Source organism: Lissotriton helveticus, chromosome 8 (genome assembly GCF_964261635.1).
Source record: "Lissotriton helveticus chromosome 8, aLisHel1.1, whole genome shotgun sequence".
Lineage (NCBI taxonomy): Eukaryota > Metazoa > Chordata > Amphibia > Caudata > Salamandridae > Lissotriton > Lissotriton helveticus.
This window is the reverse complement of record NC_136069.1, coordinates 1,103,940,451-1,103,965,523: the sequence shown is the minus strand read 5'-3', so window position 1 is coordinate 1,103,965,523 and position 25,073 is coordinate 1,103,940,451.

Genomic DNA, 25,073 nt, shown 5'->3' with positions numbered 1-25,073 from the left:
TCGCCCAATAAGCCTCATTGATGTATCGCAGAAGCTATTTGGCAGGCTAATACTGGATAGGTTACAAACCTGGCTGGACGAGACCGACACCCTTAGTCCACTGCAAGCAGGATTCAGAAAAGGAGTCTCCACAGTCGACCAAATATTTCGATTAAATATCATTTATTGGAAGACAGCACTGATCGAGGGCGGCACTCTCTATGCGGTCTTCGTGGACCTACGTGCCGCCTTCGATTTGGTCCCCAGGGCAAAACTGTGGGAGGTATTGGTCGAGCTGGGCGTCCCGGGAGACATCCTTGAAATCCTAATTAGACTCCATAAAGACAACTATGCCCGAGTTAGATGCGGGAAAAGTGGCAAGCTGACGGATAGGTTCCCCGTTCGCAGAGGGGTACGGCAGGGTTGTGTACTAGCCCCGACCCTGTTTTGCCTCTTTGTGAACGGGGTGATAGATCATTTGAGGAGGATTCCCAACATTGATGCACCAAAATTGAACGGCAGCAGGGTGCCCGCGATTATGTTCGCGGACGACACCCTGCTGCTGTCCAAATCGCCAATTGGGTTACAGAGGGTCTTAGACGGCTTCTTAGGCTTCTGTAATGAAAGGGGGCTTGAAATCAACCCTGTAAAGACAAAATTTATGATTCTTAACCCTTAGGCCAATAATCGTTCAAATCCCCGCCTGGGCACAACATCTCTGGAAAGGGTTTACACAATAGAATATCTTGGAATAACCCTAAACCAGAATTTAACATGGTCGGCCCACATAACAAAAGCTAGCACGAAATTAGCTCAGAGGGCGGGAGGCATCACGAGAATTGCTAGGAAATCCCCACTTCGCCCATTGGCACCTGCCATCCACATCTACAAAGCTCAGGCTGGCGGGGGAATCACTTATGGTAGCGAGCTGTGGGGCCACACCTCGACACGCACTATTCAGACCATAGAGAACAAATTCATTAGACAGCTGGCTGCCCTCCCCCCAAGTACTCCACTTCTCCCACTAAGATTAGACCTGGCCCTGAGACCCATTACGGAAGAACTGGGCCTCAAACCCCTGACCTACTGGCGTCGCCTGTGGAGTAGCCAGGATCTTGTCAATTATAGAGAGGAGCTTCAGGAATTTCTTAAGTTACCTAAAGCCACTAAAATTCCTTGGCTAAATTATATAAGGAGAATGTGTGAGACTCTGGGAGTGCCTGATCTATGGTTAGATCCGGAAAGTGCGTCCGCAAGGATCTCCAGAAAAGCATTGTCCACTCTGTTCTACAACTTTATGCTGCAAAAAACATTGGATACCACTCGGGAAGGGTCCCTAACCGACCTTTTTATCAAAATCAAAGATTCATATAGCCATGAATGTGTTCTAGATGGCATGACCCCGGCGTTCACACTGAAGATCTTTTTGCAATGGAGGTACGGGTCCCTCCCTCTAAGGTCCTTCACAAAGGCTAGGGGTCGTGGATCAGAGACAGGGGCGTGCCCGGCTTGTGGGTATAAACTAGAGACTGATTTGCATGTGGTTCTGTTTTGTGGAGCCTACACCAGAATTAGGAGACACTGGCTGGTCCCTCATTTAAAAGACTTGGGCTTCAGAACATACGCTCCGGCTTATAGAGTCCTAAAGACGGATCTATCTGCGCCAACAGTGTTTGCTATGGCAAAATTTCTGACTGCAATGTGGCGTGCGCGTGCACGAACAATTAAGGACACTACAACCTCGTGAAATACCTCTTCCACCTCCCTTGCTTTGGCATATTTGTCTTTTTTAAAACTGTATTATACATAGCATTCGGCACATTTATTTATTTATTTATTTTCATAGAATTGTACTCTAAAATAGTATATTTGTCTAATGCTTTTAATGCGTATCACATGCATTTTAATGATTAAATTGCTTGTATATATCTTTTATGATCTTCCACGATCGAAATAAAGATTTTTTGAATTTGAATTTGGAACAAACTTTAATAGCACATGATCAGCCACCTGTACTCCTAGATAACAAACAGGTAGCAAGCATAGCGGGAGCCGGAAAGGCAACACTCAGAGACTATTTCAAGAAAACCCGCATAACAGTGACTTATAGATCTACCAAAAAGACGGTCCCAATAAAACAATCTAGCTCTGAGCCACCAGTAGGGAATCCTGTGCAATTAATAGCCAAAGTCATGATTCACAGTCCCCAGCCCACACAAGGTATTCGTACACACCTTGGTAGCTCAACTAACGTGGACGAGCCACCAAAATTAGCAAACCTCCTGTTGAGGACAGTATGCCAGATTAATGATGAAGTCAATCACCAGCCACTATTCTGTGATGGCCCCATGTACATAATTGATCGTTAGCAATTAAAGAGCAAATCTTACTAAGAAGTGAGCAATTCAACAGGTGGGGTATTAAGATACTTGCCCAGAAAGATTGAGGCTACCCGATGGTACTAGCAAAACCACTGGTTATTTTCGATATTGCCAGGAACACCCCATTCTCAATATTAAAAAACACAGATGATTGAGCTGTTACAGAGAACAATGCTCAAAAGGGGCGGGACTCAGACTATGCGAGAGGCAACTGGGCCTGGCTGTAAGCAGTATTATCCAGAGGAATTCGCAATTGAATTAGTTCTCAAAAAGCTGCTGATGCAAATATAGCTGGGCTGTCTATGTTCACCTGGAATATTATTGGCCTCACCCAGAAAATTCAGTCCCCAGATGTAATTATGTTCTAAAGAAGCATGGAGTTAGACTTCTTCAGGAAAAATGGGGCAAGACAGGCCTACCACTAGAAGCCTACCTAGGATACAGGATTTCTGCCGCAAGAACTCATAGGTTTGGTAGACCAAGAGGTGGGCTACCAATCTATGTCTCAGGCAAGTTAAAAGTAATAATTGACCAGTTATTGTACAAGTAGGACTGGATTGCCGGTGTAAATATCAGAATCTTAATATTTCAGAAACAATTGATGCTTATAAACATCATCAGTGCAAGCACCTGGGAGAAAAGATCCAAGTTTAATCACTTGATCCAAACTACGTGTGGCCTATTAATTGACCACTGTAACACAGCTTGCCTGATCACAGGGGACTATAATACAAATTTCTTTTGAAACCTCCCAGGAGACTATGAAGAAATTTGCCCTGATAGAACCAAAAACATCATGGAACAAATAAAACCTAGCAGCTTTAAGTACAGCAAGCTCAGCGAATATATGGTTTTACAATTCGCCAGCATGGATTACATATTTCTGAATTGTCATTTTCATCAGGATAAGCCACTGAACTGGACAAGAACAAATGGGCAAACCCACTCTTACCTTTATTACACCAACTGCAGTAGGGAAATGCTCCCCTTGATTAAGAATTACTATATTACTGCACAGAGGGAAAGTGACCACCATCCACAAATAATAACCCTGCCAGTCTGCATACCACAATTTGTTATGACAAGATCGACAACCTGTGGAATTGATACAGAGAATCTCAAAAGGTTAAAATTGAAAAATTCTTCTATAACCACCATCATGACAGTATGCAGGGCTTTTTTTAGGTGAGAACAGTACAATGAACTTGTCACCAACGACTACATGGGTGAATTTAACCAACGAACTGCTCCAGAAATTTGGTCACACTATTCAGCAACTCAACAGAGGCACCATATTGGCATGCAAGGGATCACTGTGGCGAGCCAGGAGGTGCCCGGGGGCTGAGTTGTCACTCAACATCTATAAGCAGGCACAAAAAGCCCAATGTACAGAAACAAAAAGTCTCAGAGCAATTCTGGATAAGGCTACTTCATTCCAGTAAGAAATTGAACACAAAGGTGTTCTGATGCCTTATGAACGGACAAATGAATGGTCAGATGGGACAAAGTAGTGCAAGCATTTCAGAAGAAGAATGGACATTCTTCCTAACTATCCACTTTAAAGTTACAGATAATCAAGTCACCTCATCTGTTAATCAGACAAAATGGCATCTTCAACTAAAACAGGTTCCTTGCACGAACTACAGCCCATCACAGGTAAGATCATCTCTGAGTAAGGTGACCAACTTCTGGATGGCACCATCTAGACATTACCCAAAACAGACAATGACGTCTCCCCCCAACAGCAGGATGTACAGGATGCGAACAATAAATCCCTGGAAGTGCTGGTAAAACGAGTAGCACACATCATAGCCAAAGGTTATTCAGATGGGGCTCCCGGGCCAAATGAATTAGCACAGGCTCTTTTTAAACAGTACACTGAGGTTTGGGCAGAACAGCTGGCAAACCTATTTGATTATTATGAGACCACATCATTGATACCACACTCCTGGCATGGGGCTATAATACATCCAGTTTATAAAGGAGGCAAAAGATCAGACCCCAAAAACTATAGGCTTATAGTCCTCCTAAACATCAATGCCAAATATTATGCTAATCTGTTGTTGGAAGATCTCTCACTGTGGGACACACAAAAACATCTACTCCCCATTAATCAGAGAGGATTTGTGGAAAAATCCGGAATCTTATCCACTCTACTTGCAATATCAGTCCTGATGGACAAAGCAGCAGCAGCTTCAAAATATCTAATACACTGCTGCTTTGTCGACTTTAAGGCGGCGTTTGATCGTATGCCAAGGGGGCTACTGTGGTCCAAGCTACTTAAATGGGGGATTCCACATCCTCTACTGGAGGCTGTCAACCAGCTTCATATCAGCACATGGATCCACATAAAACTGGGTGAGGGAGCACATACTTCCAGGAAAATACAAATATCACATGGAGTGAAACAGGGGTGTGTGTTATCATTCCTGCTCTTGAATCTCTTCATTTCGGATCCATCACAATCCCTCTATGACATCAACAGTCATTCCCCAAAAATTGGTGGCAATTGGGTCAGTGATCTGCTGTATGAACAAATTTACCTGGGTGACTCCACTGGAACAATGCAAATGATCATGGTGTAGGCTGTCTTAAAGCATTCCTGTCAGATCATGATCTATCCCAATTCTGTGATAGTCCAACTCGTAACAAAGGAGAGACACTGGACCTCATCATAGCAAAAGAGAACACTGTCTCATTAGAATCCTTCGACCCTTGTGACTGGACTGACCATCACAGCATCCTCTTCTCCATCAATATTGAGGTAATTCCAAAAAGGGGCCAACCCTCAAAAACAAAGCAATGGAAAATGAACTTACAAAATATAAACCCCATCACCCTGGTAAACCGATGCAACTCCGCCCTGACCCCCACAACTGACATGGCTGATGTCAATGATCTCACAGCCTTTTACTATGCTCAAAATCCTAGACTCTACAGCGCCCCTCCAGGAATTTTTTTTTTCCAAATCATGGTTCAATGAGACACTGAACTCGGAGCGACGCAAGCTAAGAGCTGCTGAGCGACTATGGAAATCAGCACCCACCCCATATCACCTAGATCACCTTAGAATGTTAAGGAACTCCTACAACAGGGAGATTCTAAAGGCCAAGGCAGACTTTTTCAGAACACAGCTGAACCAAGCAATCAACCGCCCCCAAAAACGTTTCGAACTCGTAAATCAACATGCACGCAACACGACTAATTCCGTGGAACTTAATGACCTGGCGATACCTACCTGCGAGGATTTTTCAAACTTCTTCCATGATAGGACAGAGGCAATCGAGCTCGACAGCCAATTTAAGAAGGCCCTCCCAACACATGTGGCTCAGGATACAAACTGTTACTCACAGCTCAAGGTCCATTTTAGCACTTCATGGGAAGTAACACAAACAATGCCTCATGGCATACCTTCTCGACAGTCCCTGAACAAACAATCTTTAACAATCTTCTAGCAATCAACCCCTCCAATCACTTCTCTTACCCCCTTTCTCCTGCCTTATTCAAAATGATAAAAACTTCTATCCTACCCCTACGGGCACAAATTGTAAATGCCTCTCTGAGACAAGGTTCCATACTGGACTGTCTTAAAATAGGGCAGGTCACACCTATACTAAAGAAATCCGACCCCACCCCATCTGATCTCAACAACTACCGCCCTATATCCAACATTCCCACCTTGGCGAAACTGTTGGAGAAATGTGTACTAATACAACTATGCAATCATATTGAGAATTTCAACGTCCTAGACAATCACCAATATGGCTTCTGTCAAGGTCACAGCACAGAATCTGCACTCACCCACATAATGGATGATATACTAAAAATGCTTGACCATAACGAATCATGCCTATTGATACTGCTTAACTTGTCCTCCGCCTTCGATACGGTGAAGCACAACAACCTTTTGTCCCTATTGGAAGTAAGGATGGGCCTCTCGGACACTGTATTACAATGGTTCTCATCCTTCCTAGATAACAGAACACAAAGATTGAAGATGAAGAACTCACTCTCTCAACCCTCCGTGGTCACCCTAGGCGTTCCACAGCCCTCCGCCCTCAGCCCTCTTCAACCTACTAATGGAACCCCTGGCCAACGCATTGAAATCAGCAAATATTCTATATCACCTGTATGCAGACGACACTCAACTGTATCTGAAAATCTCCACTCCAGAAGACTTCATTTCCCTCAACACTATTCTACAGAACACGCAAAACTGGCTCACTAACAACCACCTCATGCTTAACACCAAAAAAACAGAAATCATTCTCATCTCCCCACCCAATCACACACCTAATATAGACCTATGGCTGAAACACCTAACCTCCTTTGATTGTGCTCCCCTCATCATCAACTCTGCGAAATCCCTGGGAGTCACCTTAGGCAAACATTTGAGCATGAAGACGCACATCACTAATGCCACCAAGGGATTTAATCATCAAATGAGTATATTAAGGACACTCAAACCCTTCCTCCCACAGGCCGACCAAAAAATGGCAGTGAAAGCCCTAGTGCTACCAAGATTAGACTATGGAAGCACCACCCTCTGCGGTCTCCCAAAATACAAGCCAGCTCTGCTGAGGGCATCACTTAATGCTACGGCTAGATTGGTATCAGGAACTAAAAGTAATAGCCACATTTCTCCGACCTTGAGAGCTCTGAACTGGCTGCCATACGAGGCAAGAATACACCTAAAGGATGCCTGCATGACCCGTAAAGCACTCCATCACAATACAGCCAGTTACTTGGCTCTAAAGCTGAAACAATATGGAGGATGCAGACAATTATGAAGCGCAAGTTCTTTACTTCTGAAACCACAATCCTTTCATAAAAAGAGAACTGGTTGCAGAGCGTTCTCAGGGATTGTTCCAAAGATCTGGAAATCCTTACCTCCAGGGGTATGTGGAATCTCGTCATTTTCCGCCTTAAAAAAAAAGAAGTAAAAATACTTCTAATGAACAGATTCACGCCCTAAGACTTGATTCTAGGCAGACATCGAGTCACCTATGCGAACCTCGTATCACTGCATACCTCTTGCTGTTGGAAGGATAATATTATTAGTATGTTTATTACCACCTAATGTTCAATAGCTGTATATAGTGGAATGTTCTGTTGCCCTCTGGGATCATCAGGTGTTCTCTACGGGTAACCTATGTTACCCATTTATTATATATGTGCCTTGTACGTAATGACGAATACCTAATGCCTTATACTACCTCATATCTTTATGTTTTATTACTGTATACTATAAAGCGCTCTGATACCCTTGGGGGTCACGTTCGCGCTTTATAAAACCTTATTAATAAATAAAATAAATACATTTAACATTGTTCAGTTACACCAGGGTAGGCTTACAGCGCCTTCTTGACCAACTTTGCATTGACACATCTGCAAATAATCTGGAGGTGAACCTCACGATAACCAATGTAGTAAACTATAGGAGAAGAAAATACCAAGAAGGAGGATGGTTCTACAATGGCAAAAGCATTCAAAGGGAACACTCCTAAAACACTTAGGGGTCCAGCAATATGAGTTGTCCCTTCATAAAACAATAGCAAGAGGTTGGAGCTGAAGCCCCGATGCCACAGGTCGCATTTACAAAATTAGCAAAATGGCTATCTGGCCCAAGTCTGTCCCCACTAATAACAGCTATGCGGACAAACATTTCCCCCTCTCTAACCTATGGCAAGCAAATCATGCTGGGACTACTCCAGCCTGTTGAACAGACTCATCGAAAGAATTTACAAGTAAGCACTTAGACTACCAAAAACATCCTCCCCTGCCCAGGCCAGACTTGAATTAGGCCATTTAAATCAGCTGGCGGTAGGGGCAGGTGCCTATCTTAAACTGTATAAGCAATGAAATTCCTGGAGGCAATGCTGCGACAGAAAATAGCCAGCAGTCAACTAGGTCAAAAACTTCACTGACACTTAGAAGACTCCCTCCAGCTCTCAAAAGCAAAAGAATTTTGGGATATCAACCCCTCAAAATGTACATAAAGGGAAGCACACATCTCTGGTTATTTCATTCTGACAGGGTAAAACCACAACACACCTGGTTGATCATAGCCGGGTTCAAGCCAGGAACCATGACCCCTTCCCTTTCCTACACATATGCAGTTTATGGAGAATTTCTTTTTATGCCCATCAGGTTGCGGGAGGGGCCCCTCCTCAACCATCAAGCCAGTTGGTGTGGCTGCAGTTCCACAGCATTTTACATTTTACTGTCATTTTTTGTTGTACATCTAAAGTCGCCTTTCTTCCAGATTTTGTAGGACTTTGTATTTTACTGTCATTCCATGCGGTTATAATGGGGATGCAAATGGTCTTCGCTTAGCAATCCAGGGAGAGGCTACCTCTTTGCTGAAGGTGATCACTGGCAAAAACTATCTTCAGCATAGAACTCGCACTTTATTTAAAATTACATGCTGCCACAATTAAAGATTATATTGTTGTAATTCACCACCACCAATGCATGTAATAGATCAGCGTGACAGTCTTTGTTTTTTCTCAACTTTGAAACCTCACATGGATCACAGTTAGATAGCCTGTAAAACCTATATCTTTACCATCAGCCCAGCACTAGACTTAACACTTCATCTTTTTCGAGTACAGCACTTTAAGCACCATCGCAGTTCTAATATTTGCAGCCTATCTGCACAGGCCTCTTTTCATCTTGTAGGTGCAGCTAAAGGCAATTAAATGTTTTTACTTAGGCACAAAAACCTTTTGCTAAAACATTGGGACTATTTACCTATTTACATTCTTCTGGCTGATTATTGACTGGTGACAAGTGTGATTCTGTAAATAGTAATTTGTACCCCTTTATTGACAATTGCCCTGAGGCGTATCTGTTTATCAGCACCCCATAACCAAGAAACAATTAGGATTGTGCAATTGCGCTTTATATTAGTGAATATATATTTATGACTGGACTGAAAATACACGTTTTAGCAAAAAAACATAAGAAATATGTGTTAGACTTGTGAAATCTCTTTTTTTTAAAACAATACTGTTTGGACTTTAATGGACTTGATTCTCTGAATTTAGTAAGGATTATATTGTTACAGGCACTTTAGCGTTTAAAGGCAGCTCAACATTCTAACATAAACTACAATGGGCACCGGGTAATTTTGATAAAAAAGCAATTTTAAAACTGTTGCACAGTATGGTGAACCAAGCATTGAGTCACTTCATAGATTTGGACCTGAGATAGTGGAATAATGGAATAATCATATGCAAATATGGAGAGATTCTATTGTTTATTAAAATGCCCTCGTAATCTTGCACTTGCACTTGCAGTTTGTTGTGGGCACAACTACATATCCCTGGGGTGATCAGTTGAAATTTAAAAAACATGAGAAGGGGAAGGAAAAATCAGTCATCAGTGACAACATTTTTTGTGGTAACTTCGAGTTATAATAAAAGAAGTATATTGTTACGCCCTACAGTCCTTCTAGTTGCACTGACATATAGTGTTTGTAGGTTCTCCAAAAACCAACAACTGAGCTGAACATTGCAATGAATTTTCACTTTGTATTAATTATACAGCAATTCATAGGCAAAATATAAAGAATGAAAAAATGGGTATGAACAAAATCTATATATTTCTGAGATGCACAAACGCTATTGAGGTTAAAAACAATGGCTATTCATACACCTTTTAATATGTGGTTGCCTATATTATTGTGATTCAGAGGGCATTTTGCAAAATGTCTTGCTTTTGGCAGACTGGTTTACATTTGGAAGGCAGAAATGCAGAGAAATGCAATTGGTAATAACATATGTTCTACTATTCTGTGTTCCCACAAATATCTTGATATAAGTGGTACTCAACTTGTGTGTTTTGGCCTAACCCATTTGACAAAAAGCACCCCAAAACTTGACTTTGAGATACCATATTTCACCAAGCAAAATCCACACTTTTATGCCACACTTTTCTTTCGGAAACAAGCTTCTCTGCTCACCTTGTGCCATTGCCGTCGTCCTTGTTACATAATGCATCGTGAAGCTCTACATCTAAAAGATATTAAAAGAAAGATGTTATGATTGGTAATTGTTACTATATTAATTTGGAGTTAGATAACATCGCGCTTTTATACACGTTCCTTCTCACATTTCTATGAACTGTTTGTATTGGTAATATTCTGGACATTTCAGCGATTATAAAAACGTTCCGGCTATTGGGAAAAAAATGTATACATGTAAATTAATACACTATATAGGAGTGGGTTCGTCTAAAACGGTAAGTTGCGTAATTGTATGTAGTCTGCTACAACCGTGACTCCTTCCGATGCGTACTCAAGCCTCACCGCTCACCTTTTCGTGGAAAAGACACCTTCTGCATGATGTAGTCCCGATCAGCAACAAAGAAGTCTCATATATTGTGCCGAGTCTTGATATCTCTATGGCTAATGACATACTACTGCTGCCATCATCATCATCGCAGGTTCTTCACCCGCTCAGTGCTTCTGGCACCACTAACTCAGTGACCAAAGAGGCCACGCATGTAGTAGTGGATCCCCTTGTTCGGTACTTTGGGAATAACTCTAAAATGGCGTACAACACGTGCGCTACGTCTTTTTTATACATAGGGTCACGTGTGTAGTGACAAATGTGCTGGATGGGTGTGACGTGGGTGTAAACCAGCCATGAGGGAATGTGTGTGTCGATCTGACAACTAGACCTGCAACTAAGAAATCACTACAATGGAAATCCCGGCCTTGTACTGTTGTTGTGTTTTCCTGGTAGCGTAATCACAGTAGGGTGTACTAACGTATTCAGTCTCAATTAATTTACCACCTCCCCCAGGGGCTTTTAGATGTTGGGAGAGGGGTCAATGATTGTGCTGGCTTTTCTCCTTTACCGTGCAGTACTATATTGTTTTATAAAATGCATAACTCTTCAAACCATCTTTGCTCTTACGACGTACGGCCGCTATTTTCGTAATTGCTTTTAAAAGTAATATACGCTTATTTAACGTTTTTAAAAACTATTTTCATGATTATACCAGATAATGTCTTCCCTCAATATGTACATTAGATACATAAATATATGTTTTTGAACAATTAGAATCTTTCACGCCGTACACGTACTGGGGGGCGCCGTACATGACGTCACGCGGGATTTTTCTTTCTTTTTTTTTTTTTTTAACAAGGGGTACGCGTTTTGGGCGAAAAAGAAAAAAACGCGAAGCCCGATTTATTGTTAATTAGCCTCCGGGGGGGCCAAATCCCGGGGGCAATTTTCTTTTCATAATGGGGGGCACAGAGGGTCCCCCCTGCGCAGTGATTGCTACCCCGAGTCTTTAACTATATGTATGCGGGGGGGCTCATGGCCCCCCGGAGTTCCGGGGACCGCCTCCCCCTCCGAGGCCCCCCGGGGGCTCTTTTTATTAAAAAAATGTACAAGGGGTTATAAATGTGGTATTTTGCTTTCCTTTCTGTCTTGTAGAGGTTCCAGTGTAAATATAATGTTTTTTTGTACAGCCAGTACCTTTCTGTCTGTTACCATAGTAACAGTTCATGGATAACTTGCGTGAGTACAGAGGTTAGAAGTTCACTACAATATGTTGCTAATTGAAATAGTTGCTGTGTTGGAGATTTATATTTATTTTTATCATAGGAACGGTTAGTCGTAGAAGAAGTCAGTGGAAAAGTTTTAGAAGCGATTCCTTCCTGTTCGGGAGTATTAGGGTAACGTGCTCCAAGCGGGACTTTACAAAGCTAAATGTTCATTGGCTGTGAAGTATTAAAAGTAGAAGGTTTGGCAGTCATTCCTTGCTCGTCTGTGGAACAACATGGACATTTTATATAATTTGCTCTTTATTGGGTGGGAACGGTTCACTGTTGTCAGTGATATTGTGATGCATTTTCCAAAGGAGTATGGGGAAAGAAAGTAGTAGAGGGCAGGTTAGGAACACTATTAAGTCTGTACAGTGCCCATAAAGTGGTGGAGAGGAAATATGAGGGAAACAATTTTTTTAATGTGTTTCAAGGGCCATTTATATAATTGCCGTGTGGTATATAAATCACAGCGTAAAAATTATAGTGTCGTGCGCTGTTTTTTTTATCAAGTTTGTAGGTGACATACTTCTTAGGAGTACTATTTACTTATAATGTGGTGTTTACTTTCCTGATGGGGGGTGTGGTTGCGCAGCAAACAAATCAGTGTAGGTTTGAAACAGTTTTTATTAAGCAAATACAAATAAACTTTCTTCAGAAACTGTCACTGTATATATGAAAGGGGTGACAATTAAAAATGGAATTTCATAAAATATCAGTTAAGCGTGGCTATATACTTCTTTTTTGTGCTACAGTTTGTAAAAGTGTTGCCCCAAATTCTTGATGATGTAAGAGGGCATCAGTCACTTTTAGATAAAGTAGAATAGAAGTGCTACAACAAACACTCCCACACTACATTATCTCAGATCAAGAGAACAAGTAAAACACACTTAAATACAAATGATTTCATATTACATAGAAATGCATGTATTATTATTTTTCAAATTTGTATTCTGTACAATTCAGGAACGTGCTGTCGGAGTGCTTAGAGGTTGCAGACTGTTCCGCTAATAAATCACATACTCACTAAAGAATATATAGGATGGTACTCCTATAATATAAAGTACAGGTCCTATATATTCTTTAGGGAGAAGGTGAATATGAACCGCAAATAAGAATAGAAATTAGAAAATGACATTCAGAAATGTAGGGTTATTAAATATTTAAAGTATCAAAGTATGCATGATAGCTATATTTTTTTGTTCTGCTGTTTTGTAAAATATGGTTCTTGAAAAAAATATCTGATCAAGTACTTTTTAATATTTTAAAGGTATATTACAGATTGTGCTGAAAAATCTCCCATTCCTCTTCTGTAGTAATAGGACAATCGTTTGATACCATTGTTACAGTAAAAAGAAAAGGAAAATAAAGTTATGTATTTAACAGAACATCCATGATGAAATACTTTCAAGCAGTAATTATTACTGAACTTCTTTTCTCCGGGAGGTGAAAAAGTTTGATATTCGTGGTGACGGATCATAAGCTCCTCTGAGATCATGACAGTGCGAATAATAATATGTATATATTCTCACAGCACATGATCACAAGTGGAAAATAGACTGAAAACTGCAAGCCGGTATCGTTGCTTACTTATCGTTACTCTTTGTGACGACGAATCGTGAAGTCCACTAAGCTCACCAACACTGTTAATGCTATAATATACATATTACCAGTATGTGATCTCTAGGGGAAAACACAAGAATAAGTGGAAGATGGTGACGTTGATTGTAAATTTTTAGGGTATGCGTCGACGGGTCACCAACACCTCTCAAGCTAAGTACAGTGTCAATATTATAATATAAAAACTCACTATATATAAGCTGAAAGGAGCCAGAAAAGGAGCAATGTTTGTTATAATCTATCTGTTTCTAAAAACAAGCTGCTGACGTTACAGAGAACATTTTTTTCTACATATAAATGTTTAAATATTGATAAATAGCCACAAATTATAACTAAGTACTATGCCTATGTCATATTGAAACAACTTACAACTCCGGAATATGTTTGTTGACGGAAAAAGAAAATCCGGTGTTAGAAAACGGAACCTGCAACATAGATTGGCAACTCAGAAATAACACGCGAAAACTAAACTAATTGCACAGTAGGAGTGGTTTATATAGTTTTTGGTTGTTTAGTAGTCTCCGGAAGGAAGCTGTGGGTCCGCCTATTAAGATGGCATGTTTTGCAATTTACACGTGCTCACGTTTTAACTGTTTTTGTTCTGCCCGTGTTCTGAAAAGTTACAAACCGTGAAGCTGTAAAGGTTCCGATTTCGATCGTAACATGTATAAGGTATTATTATCTACATACGTTGGAGAGTTTAAAAAGTGTTACTCGGTAAAATGTGTTCTTTGCATTTTCATGATTAAAAACATGTAAATAGAAGATATAAAAAAAAACATTGTTATCATTAGAAGAAAAAAAATGATTAATATTTGTTATTATTATGCTTCTTAATTTAAAAAATGCTAGCATTTGTAAATCGTAAACCTACCCTCGGAAAGGTGTGCTGGCGCTTCGGGCGTTGGGAAGATTAATAAATAATAAATGACTTTTTCTATGCACCTGCAAACTTGGCTTTTAAACTTTCAATTGCCCAGTCTGTAACTTTACACTACCTCCAAACATTCTGCTACTGCTATTTTAGTATTGTAGTGAGCCATACAGCAGTATGTGTTTATCTATACACTGTTTTAAAAGTGAAGCAGTTATACATTCAGCTCGACACTGTAATCATCCTGTCAGTATCTAAGTAGTCATGAAGCAAAGTAGGCCTTAGGCCATGGACTGTTTTAAACTCTGTTAGACTATGCTTGCAGTCTTCTATGCACCTGCAAACTTGCCTTTTATATGTTCAATTCCCCAGGCTCTATCCTTACACTTCCAGCAAACACTCTGTCACTCCTGTTATAGTTTTGCAGTGACTCATTGATCAGTGTGTACTAATCCATTCACTATATCAAAACACTAATGGGTAGATGTACAATAACTGCCATATCCCCAGGGATATGCCAGTTATTGTGCACTGTGACATCATCACTATGGATGTGCCGTTTTTAGAATGTGGTGCACTAGAGGGAAAAAACGGTACAGATATGTGATGTATCTGTGCCGTGAAGGCGGCGCATTGCTTAAGTTGCGTTGCAAGTGCAACGCATTTCTAGGAATGCTCGGGGCTCTATGCTCACACTGCTGAGTCAATCCTTTCACCTGGTTCGAGCAAGTGCAGGGTTTTGATGCAGCATGAGTTCAAAAGTGACAAAATGAAATCTTGTATATTTTACGCAGCCACTTTTTGGAGGTGTTCCTGTGCCGGAATGCCCCCCATCCCCTGCTTCAAATCATTATAGACTATGCATTCACTGTTGTATACAGTAGCAAACTTGCCTTTTATAGCTTCAATTACCCAGTGTCGTTACACTTTCACCAAACACTCTTACACTACTGTTTTAGTATTTTAGTGAACCATACAGCAGTATATGCTTATCTATACACTGTTGTAAAAGTAAAGCTGCTATACATTCAGCCACACACTCTCCTTGCAGAATTGCAATCATTCAGCCAGTACCCAAGTACTCATGGTGGAAAGTGTGTCTTAGGGCATGGATTGCTTCAAACACCTATAGACTATGCATGCAGTGTTCTATGCTCCAGTAAACTTGTCTTTTATACCTTCAATTACCCAGACTGTATCTTTACAGTTTCACCAAACACTCTCACACTACTGCTTCAATATTGTAGTGAGCCATTCAGCAGTATGTGTTTATCTATATACTGTGGTAAAACTGAGGCTGTTCAATCAGGCTCTTTCCTTGCAGAACTGTAATCATCCACTCACTACCTAAATACTCATGCATTAAAATAGGCCTTAGGCCATAGACTTCTTCAAACCCCTATAGACTATGCATGCAGTCTTCTATGTACTTGCAAATTTGTCTTTTATACCTTCAATTCCCCAATTTGTATCCTTACACTTCCACCAAACACTCTGTCACTGCTGTTTTAGTTTTGTAGTGACTCATTCATCGGTATGTAGTAATCCATTCACTACATTAAAACACTAATGGGCACATATACAATAACTGGCATATCCACAGGAATATGCCAGTTATTGTGCACTGTGACACCACCATGGATGCGCCGTATTTACAATGCGGTGTACCCAGGGAACAAAACCGGCACAGATATGTGATGTATCTGTGCTGTAAAGGTGGTACATTGTTTGAGTTATGTTGCAAGTGCAACGCATCTCCAGCAATGCTCTGGGGTCCCTATGCTCAGAATGTTGTGTCAATCCTTACACCTGCTTCAAGCTAGTGCAGGGTTTTAACACAGCATGAGCCCAAAAGTGACAAAGTGAAATCTTGTAGATTTCACTCTGCCACTTTTAGGAGGTGTTAGCTGGACATTTCACTCATACAAAACCATTGATGTCATGAGTGATGTCACTGACCATGTCACGAGTGATGTCATATATGACGTCATCAGCAATGCATTGCGGGCGCGCGAGTTATAGTTAGCTGAACTAACTATAACGGGGGAATTTCAATGGTTTTGTATGAGTGAAATGTCCAGCTAACTGTAACATGTGTGAAACCTATGGTTTTTTCAGTGAATTTCTAAGGTTTTTTAAAATGCTAATTCCTAACTATAACGTGTCTGAAACCTATGTTTTTTTCAGTGAATATATATATATAAAAATGTTAATCCGACTTTATGTCTATGTTTTTTAACAGTTTTAAATATTTTATAGAGTAAAGAATACCTCACTTTAACTGACCTATGAGCACCCTTCATCTGGTTGGTCTCAAAGGATCATAGGAGATGTGTATGTTGTTATTGACTTTGCTTAGCAATAGCTTGTGTCTGAGATCTGGTAAAAAAAATTTTTTTAATGTTTACTTTGTAAACAAATGATATGATTGAGATTGTACAGTTTGTTATGACTGAGACCAGTTCTATGTGGAGTTGTTTGATTTGGAATGACTATCAGTGCACAGTACCCCAAATGTCAGTACCTTACATATTACTAGGTCAACTCATTCCATTCAAATAAACATTTAGGGGTCGATAAGGATGGCAGGCGGATCGCCACTGCCTGTCTGGCGGTGAAGAGCCGCCCGCCATTTTCCACCGCCTGCCTACCATTTCCCCCCACCAAATAACGATGGCGGTCGGGACACCTGTGGACCGTCCGCCGGTTTTTCACCTGTCAGACTGGCTACCAGGTGGAAAAGGGCTTAACTATGGTGCAGACACCGCCATTCACATTAGGATGAGAGGCAGTGCAGGGCTTTCTATGGCGGAGACTTCGCCATGGAAAGCCAGGCGGAGTTCACTTTTGGGGGCCCGTTGCGGGCCCCCAGGCGTTGGGGGGTTTTAGGGGGTTTGTGGGTGCACTTGGCGGGTACCCATGGTACCCCCCTTCATTTGCATGCACAATGTGGCAGGCCCCATAGTTGGTGATATTATGAATCTGATTCATTTTTTTCAAAGTCCTGTTCTTTTTTTCCATAGTTTGAAGAAGGAACACCACCTCTAATGTCCGCCAGTCATTCACAGGCAGCTCTACAAGGTTTTCAACCTAACCGCCCTCACCCCCAAATTCAGCGTCATATTGCTTACTAGCTAGGTTAGCTGCACCGACCTGCGGACACATTGCGACGCTGGGACTTTGGACTTTCCCCCCGTCGCGTCATTGGGATTGGGCGGCTGGGACTCCGGGAGCCTGCTGAGTGCTCCGTGATACCTGCGCACCACAGAAGAGGTCTCGCAGCGGCTCTGGGGAGGTGAGTGAGGCCCCCCGCCCCCCGACGGCTCCATGGCAGAGGCGCGAGTTGGTGCCCCGGCTGCCGCTCCGTGCTTCCTGCACACCACAGAAGAGGTCTCGCAGCGGCTCTGGGGAGGTGAGTGAGGTCCTCCGCCCCCCCGACGGCTTCAAGGCAGAGGCGCGAGTTGGTGCACAGGCTGCCGCGACTGGCGGGGATTTGCAGAGAGGAGCCGCCAGTCGCACGCACAGGGAGTACTTCATTGCCCGCGGGAGGGCTCCTGAGGGCATCTGCAGCAACACCGGAGCGGTCCTGAGGGGACTGAGCAGCGGGAGGGCCCCAGGGACTGCACCGGTCTGTGGTGTCTCGAAGCTGCGAGCCCTGTACTACCTGCGGGGGTCGTTCTGAGACCAGCGGGAAATAGAACAACATAGGAGCAGAACCGCCGGCACCACAGCAGAATAGGTGGCGGCTGCAGCGGCTGATCGGCTGATGCGGTAAACTGTCGTCAGCATTATAACTACTCTTTGCTGCCTAACTCAACAGGCGTAAGCTGGAAAAGGTGGCTAACTCGACAGGCGAATGTTTGGAAAAGGTGCTTACTCTGCCCCATTCGTTTGATGAAAAAGGTATTTACTTTGCCCCTTTCGTTTTTCGTTTTTTTCGTTACTGTTTTTGTGCAAGACATCTTTGCTCAAAATGGCCGGAGCCATAAACTGCAATTAATTGCCCCCTCGCACCGCCTGAGTCCACGAGGCCCCTCAGCAGCGCATCCTGAGATAACTAAGATAACCAGATTGAAGATAACACTCCCCTGGAATGCAAGGTCCGAGCCAACTGGAATAGAATGTGAAACTGCTTTCCCTGCCTTGAAAACAGCAACAACCAAAAGAGGACTAACGACTCAACCCCCCTACTTGGCGGCCGCTTTGGCGGCCATCTTGGACTAGTCATTCCCACCAGTTGAACATTAACCTAAGAACTGGCCATTTATACCAATCCCACCCATCACAGTCTTTGCATAGCACTGCATCTAATTCTTCATGTGACTAACTGTCTGCCTTTTATTGCAGTATTATATATTTAATGGTTTTTGCACTTCTTACGTAACCTGCTCTCATGTTTTACTGTCTGCCTTTTATTGCAGTATTATATATTTAATGGTAGTTTACACACTGTATATAACCTGCTCTCATGTTTTACCGGTTAAGCACTAGAATCTTAGTCTCTATTGTAACCTAAGTTTGCACCTATAATGGTACTAGTATATCGTTAGCATTTAGTCCAGCAGGTATTTAGTACTCTATCCCTATTTGCATAGCGTACATTTTGTAAGCTGTTGTTTTGTAAGCATTTTTGTAAGCCGATCCCATCTCACTTTTATCCCTATTATGCACTGATTGCTACATCATATACCTCATTAATTTGTAATCTACACCCAGTCACTTTATACTACTGGATTACATTGACACCACCCTTACATTTTGGGTACTTCTGGACACTCAATAGCATCACGGTGGGGTCCATTTAACTGATTGCTACCTCATATTTCCTTTACTTCACGGTGAGCTGCATCTACTCACTGTTTACTCCCGGACGACACCGACTGCTACCCCACATATTGGATAATTGGCCACTCACTAGTGTCCTATTCATTCTATGTAAGCTACGGTTGACATTTGCTTTTGCACACATGTATTACTATTATGCCCCTCGGATTCAGTAATTCAATAGTAGCTTGCCCCATTTGTATATTGTATATGCGGTAAGCCACACCTATCTCACCTTCATCCCTATCACTCACCATTTTTAGTTCGCTACCTCATTCATTTATTTGTTGGTTCTTCGTTATAAGCTACCTCACGATGTTGCACTGACTACTACTACCTCAAGGTACTCTGCGCATAGCATTACTGTGCACGCACTAGTATCACTTTAGGCCCTTGCAACTGTTTAGGACAGTGCACCCTCCCTCCTACACCCTCCCTCCTACACCTACCTAGATTGTCCTCCCATCATGGAACCTGTCGGCAACCACACATACAAAATCAACTACCCACCCTCACTCACTAAAAAAGCCGCTAAACGTTTTAAACACAACTTCCTGAGGTCCCACCCTGAAACTCCTTGTGCAGACACCTACTTCTCACCAGTCAATGGTTCACTGAACATTGATATTATCTTCCACACCACACGCAGAGCCCAATGGAGAAACACGTTCCGCACCTTACTCACCGTCTCCACCTCCAGGAATTTCACACATGGCCTAAAACTCTCCATCACTCCATCACAACTCTTCCCGGGCAGAACAACCATAACTATATACAATAACGGGATTATCCTAATTCAATCCACAGACAAGAACCAGGAACTACTAGACAACCTGTTCCCCACGTTCAAACAGCACCTCGCCAGTCATCGGACCCCCACTCATAGCACCCGCAGGCCTATCACCCCTGAATTCACAGCCCCCAACCACAACCCTTCTAACCTAGCTCAACCACAAATCGACACGCACCTTCTCTCCACCCCCTGCACCTTAGACGTTCACCCACCTAATGTAGCTACCTCGCACTCCACATTTACAAACATAGATCCCTCACCCACACATTCCAGCGGCACCCTCTCCCCCCCTACAACCTCACCTTGTCACCCTCCCATACCACACTCATTCCCGTCACCCCTGACACCACAGCCTCAAACCACATTCATTCTAACCCAGCCCAACGCCAAAACAACATGCACCTCTCCTTTACTCCCGACACCCCAGTCACTCACCCATCTACCCTCTCCCCCCCCTACAACCTCACCTTGTCACCCTCCCATACCACACCCATTCCCGTCACCCCTGACACCACAGCCTCAATCCACATTCATTCTAACCCAGCCCAACCCCAAAACAACATGCACCTCTCCTTCACTCCCGACACCCCAGTCACTCACCCATCTACCGTATCTACCTTCCTCCCGTCGAGCACAGACATAGATTACTTACCCTCTTACACCATCCACCTCACCCCTTCCCCCCACACACCAGCCCTCATCCCCTTCACCACCCCTGATACCACAGCCCCCACCCAAAAAGACATGCACCACCCCTTTACTCCCGGCACCTTAGTCATTCTCCCACCTACCGTAGCTACCCCACATCCCTCAAGCACAGACATAGATCTCTCTCCCTCTTACAACAACCACCCCACCCCTTCCACCTACACACCAGCCCTCATCCCCGTTCCTCTCATCCCCGTCCCTCACACCCCTGATGCCACAGCTCCCTCCCGCAACCGGCCTATTCTAGATCAACATCAGACCGACACACACAAAGGCAAACCCCACCCTTTACCCCCACCCATTCTCAGCCCCCACTTCCTCCCACTAACTAATCACACAGAACACGCCACCTCCATCAACTCAACTCGACCCCATCTACAATCCCACTTCCCCCCCAGGCTCACCCCCATTACCCAACCTCCACCCCCGCCACCACCAATAAAGGCCCATCCTCCACCCTGCACTCTACGCCCACCACCAATACTCTCCTCCGCACCACCAACCTCTCCCCTATGTCATCCACGCCTGACCCTCCCATCCCCACCTCCAACACATGTCCCACTGCGGACCACATTACGGCCTCACTCCTCCAACTCAAAGAAGACATGTACATCATCAAACAACAACTACTCTGTCTATCACACTCCAGTCACCCCCCACCCAACACCCTCCACCAGATCAAACAAGACATTCACATCATCAAACAACTGCTCAGCACACACCCCAGACATCACTCACGCGCCTCCACCATCACCTCCCCTCCCAACTGGTCCTCCACCCGGGCGGCGAACTCTCGCACTCGACCCCCACCGCACTGGACCTCAATCCCTGTTCTCAATCGTGAAAACCGCCCCCATCGCTCCTGCAACCCTCTCTCGGACCTAGACACAATCATCCTCCTCCGCTCCTATGACTCAGCTCCCCTTAGCAACACACCCGACACTCTCACTGACATACCTACGATTCACTCCAATCCCCTTAGACCCCCCACACTGAACAACAGAGTCGCTATCCATAGTAACCTGAGTAAAGTCCCCCTCGCTCTAGAACACCCTTCCACCCTCGACACACCCCGTCTCAAATGCACTCTCCAAAACTGCAGATCAGCCGCTAGACACTCCGCCGCTATCGCTGATCTCATCCTAAAATTGGATCTTGACTTAATCATCCTGACTGAAACATGGCTAACAGAATCTTCTACACCTATAATGGACATTCTGGTTCCCCCCAACTACCACATCACTAGACTTGACAGGTCTGGCAATAAAAAAGGTGGCGGAATCGCATGTATATACAGGAGCAACCTCTCTGTCCTGAAAGTACCTTCCCCTCCCCTACCCTCCCCAACGTCCTGTGAATACATCAGCCTAGATATTATCAGTGAGGGCAAACCGATCTGCACTCTTCACGGCGTTTACCACCCACCCGGTGACAACCTCACCTTCTCCCAACAAATCATGGACATGATCTCAACCAACTCAGGGCGGCAACTCACACAAATATACCTTGGGGACTTCAACCTCCACTGGAACGATCATAATGATGCGGTGGTAAAAGGTCTGAAGAATTTCCTTAACGCCCTTGACCTTACACAAATTTGCAACAGTCCAACACACAAGAAAGGCTCTACCCTCGACCTTATCATCTCCAAAGAGGCCTCTATCCAACTCGAATCTATCCAACCCTGTGACTGGTCGGACCATCATATTATCACGTTCTTCATCAATGAAAAAGTTAAATTTAACCCTATTCAATCCGCCAGGCCCAAAGTCTGGAAAAGAGACATGAAAAAGCTAAACTCAAACTCTCTGACCCCCAACAGCTGCAACTTACTACTTCCTCCGGCTGGCGTTAAGGACGTCCAATCCTTGACTGATCACTATCTTAACAATATGACCGCAATAATTAATGAAGTCGCACCCTTGCAGCTAAAAAAAGCCACCACAAAAATCTCCAATCCCTGGTACGACGGGAGTCTCAATGACGATAGACGCGCCATGCGAATGGCAGAGCGTTCCTGGAGATCAGCTCCCTCTGCACTGAACTTAAAAAACCTGAAGAAAAAGAGAAATGCCTACTTCAGGAAAATAAAACGATCAAAATCAGTCTTCTTCAGCCGTCAGCTCGACCAAGCCAAAAATCGTCCGAGAAAGCTGTTTGAGCTTATCCGAACACAAACCAAAGAACAACCCCAACCTCTCAACACTATATGCGAAGCTCCCTCCTGCGAAGACTTCGCCTCTTTCTTTAACCAAAAAACTGACAACATAAAGAATGATCTCCTCATGGACGCAAGCAGCTATCCCAAACCCCACCGCATAACACCCACTAAACCAAAAAACAATGCAACCTGGTCAACCTTTGTCACCTACACGGAAGAAGAAATTGGCAAACTGCTCAGCACTCTGAAACCATCCAATCACCTCACGGACCCCCTTCCTGCTAACGCTGTCAAAGTCCTTACCCCGTCGCTCCTTCCACTCTGGACCAAAATTATCAACAGCTCACTTCAACAAGGGATCATTCCCGACTCCCTCAAAGTTGGACAAGTAACACCTCTGCTAAAGAAACCTACAGCCGACCCCTCTGACCTAAACAACTACCGTCCCATTACCAACATTCCGACTCTGGCCAAACTGCTGGAAAAATGCGCACAAATACAATTGACTAAACACATTACTCAATTTGATCTCCTCAACTCTCATCAATCAGGCTTCCGAGCTAATCACAGTACGGAAACTGCCATGATTCACATAATCGACGACGCCCTCCAAATCCTAGATCATAACGATACCTGCCTCCTCATCCTCCTTGATCTCTCCTCCGCATTTGACACCGTCAAACATGAGAGCTTACTCGAACTATTAAACACAAGAATGGGCCTATCTGGAACTGTGCTCAAATGGTTCACTTCCTTTTTGCAAAACAGGTCGCAGAAATTCAAGAGCAACAACCTGATGTCCACACCAAGACCCGTATCGCTAGGCGTACCACAAGGATCCTCCCTATCCCCAACTTTGTTCAACCTAGTTATGGAACCTCTCACCACCTTGCTGCAAGAATCCAATGTACACTTCCACATGTATGCTGATGACACCCAACTTTATCTCAAACTACAATCACCCAAAGACATCACGCTCTTGAACTCAACGATCAGAAGCACCCAATCTTGGTTGGCCGCTAATCATCTCAAACTCAATGCCCTAAAAACAGAGTTCCTTCTGATCTCACCTCCAGCGAAGATCACTACCGCACAAATGTGGCTTAAAGATCTAACGGCGCTCAATGTCCAACCCACCATCGTGGATTCAGCGAAATCTTTGGGCATAACACTTGACACCAATCTCAGCATGCAGGAACACATCAACAAAGCAACTAAGGGAGCAAACTACCAAATCAACACCCTTAGGAAACTTAAACCTTTCCTTCCAGCCAAAGACTTCCAGACGGCGGTACAATCACTAGTCATACCTCGAATAGAATACGGCAGCACCGCCCTCTGCGGTCTCCCCCTAGCTACTACGGCACCCATAAGAGCCTCTCTAAACGCCGCAGCGAGACTTATCACTGGATCAAAAAAACACTCACACATTTCCCCTGACTTCAAATCATTGAACTGGCTGCCGTTTGAAGCCAGAATACACCTGAAAATAGCTTGTTTGACCCACAAGGCTGTGCACCTGAGCTCACCTAGATACCTCGCTCAGAAGCTGACGATTTCTGGAGGCTCCAGAAACACTAGAGGCACAAACAACCTTTTGCTAAAGCCTAAAAGATTCCGCAAGGAAAAAACCTTTAAACGCTCTTTCTCAGGAATGGCTCCCAGGATTTGGAACTCGCTCCCCCCTGAAACAAGGCTTATCACCTCTACCATACTTTTCAAGAGAGAAGTGAAAGCGATCCTCATGGCTAAATACACTTGAACGACTACTGAGGAAAAACTACAAAGACTCGATACTCATCTGTACTACTTGTTCGAACCCTTGTATTTTTATTTTTGACTTTGAAATTGACTTACTTGATTGTTTTATGATATCACTTCAATGTACTGTTAACATGATTGATGTATCTGCGTATACATGCTCCCCTCCTCTGTAAAGCGCTCTGATATCTGCGAAGATCTTGTTCGCGCTATATAAAACTTTCAAAATAAATAAATACATTTCCATTAACTGACTATAGATTTCTAACTCATGATCTGTGTAAAGTGCCTATTTTAAACATATTCTATTATATTGAAAATCGTACAGCTCTCTTTAAAATGCCCGGATACCTTATTCAATATGGTCTGCATTTCAAAAATGTTATGAGCAAATTAAAAAGTTTAAAAGA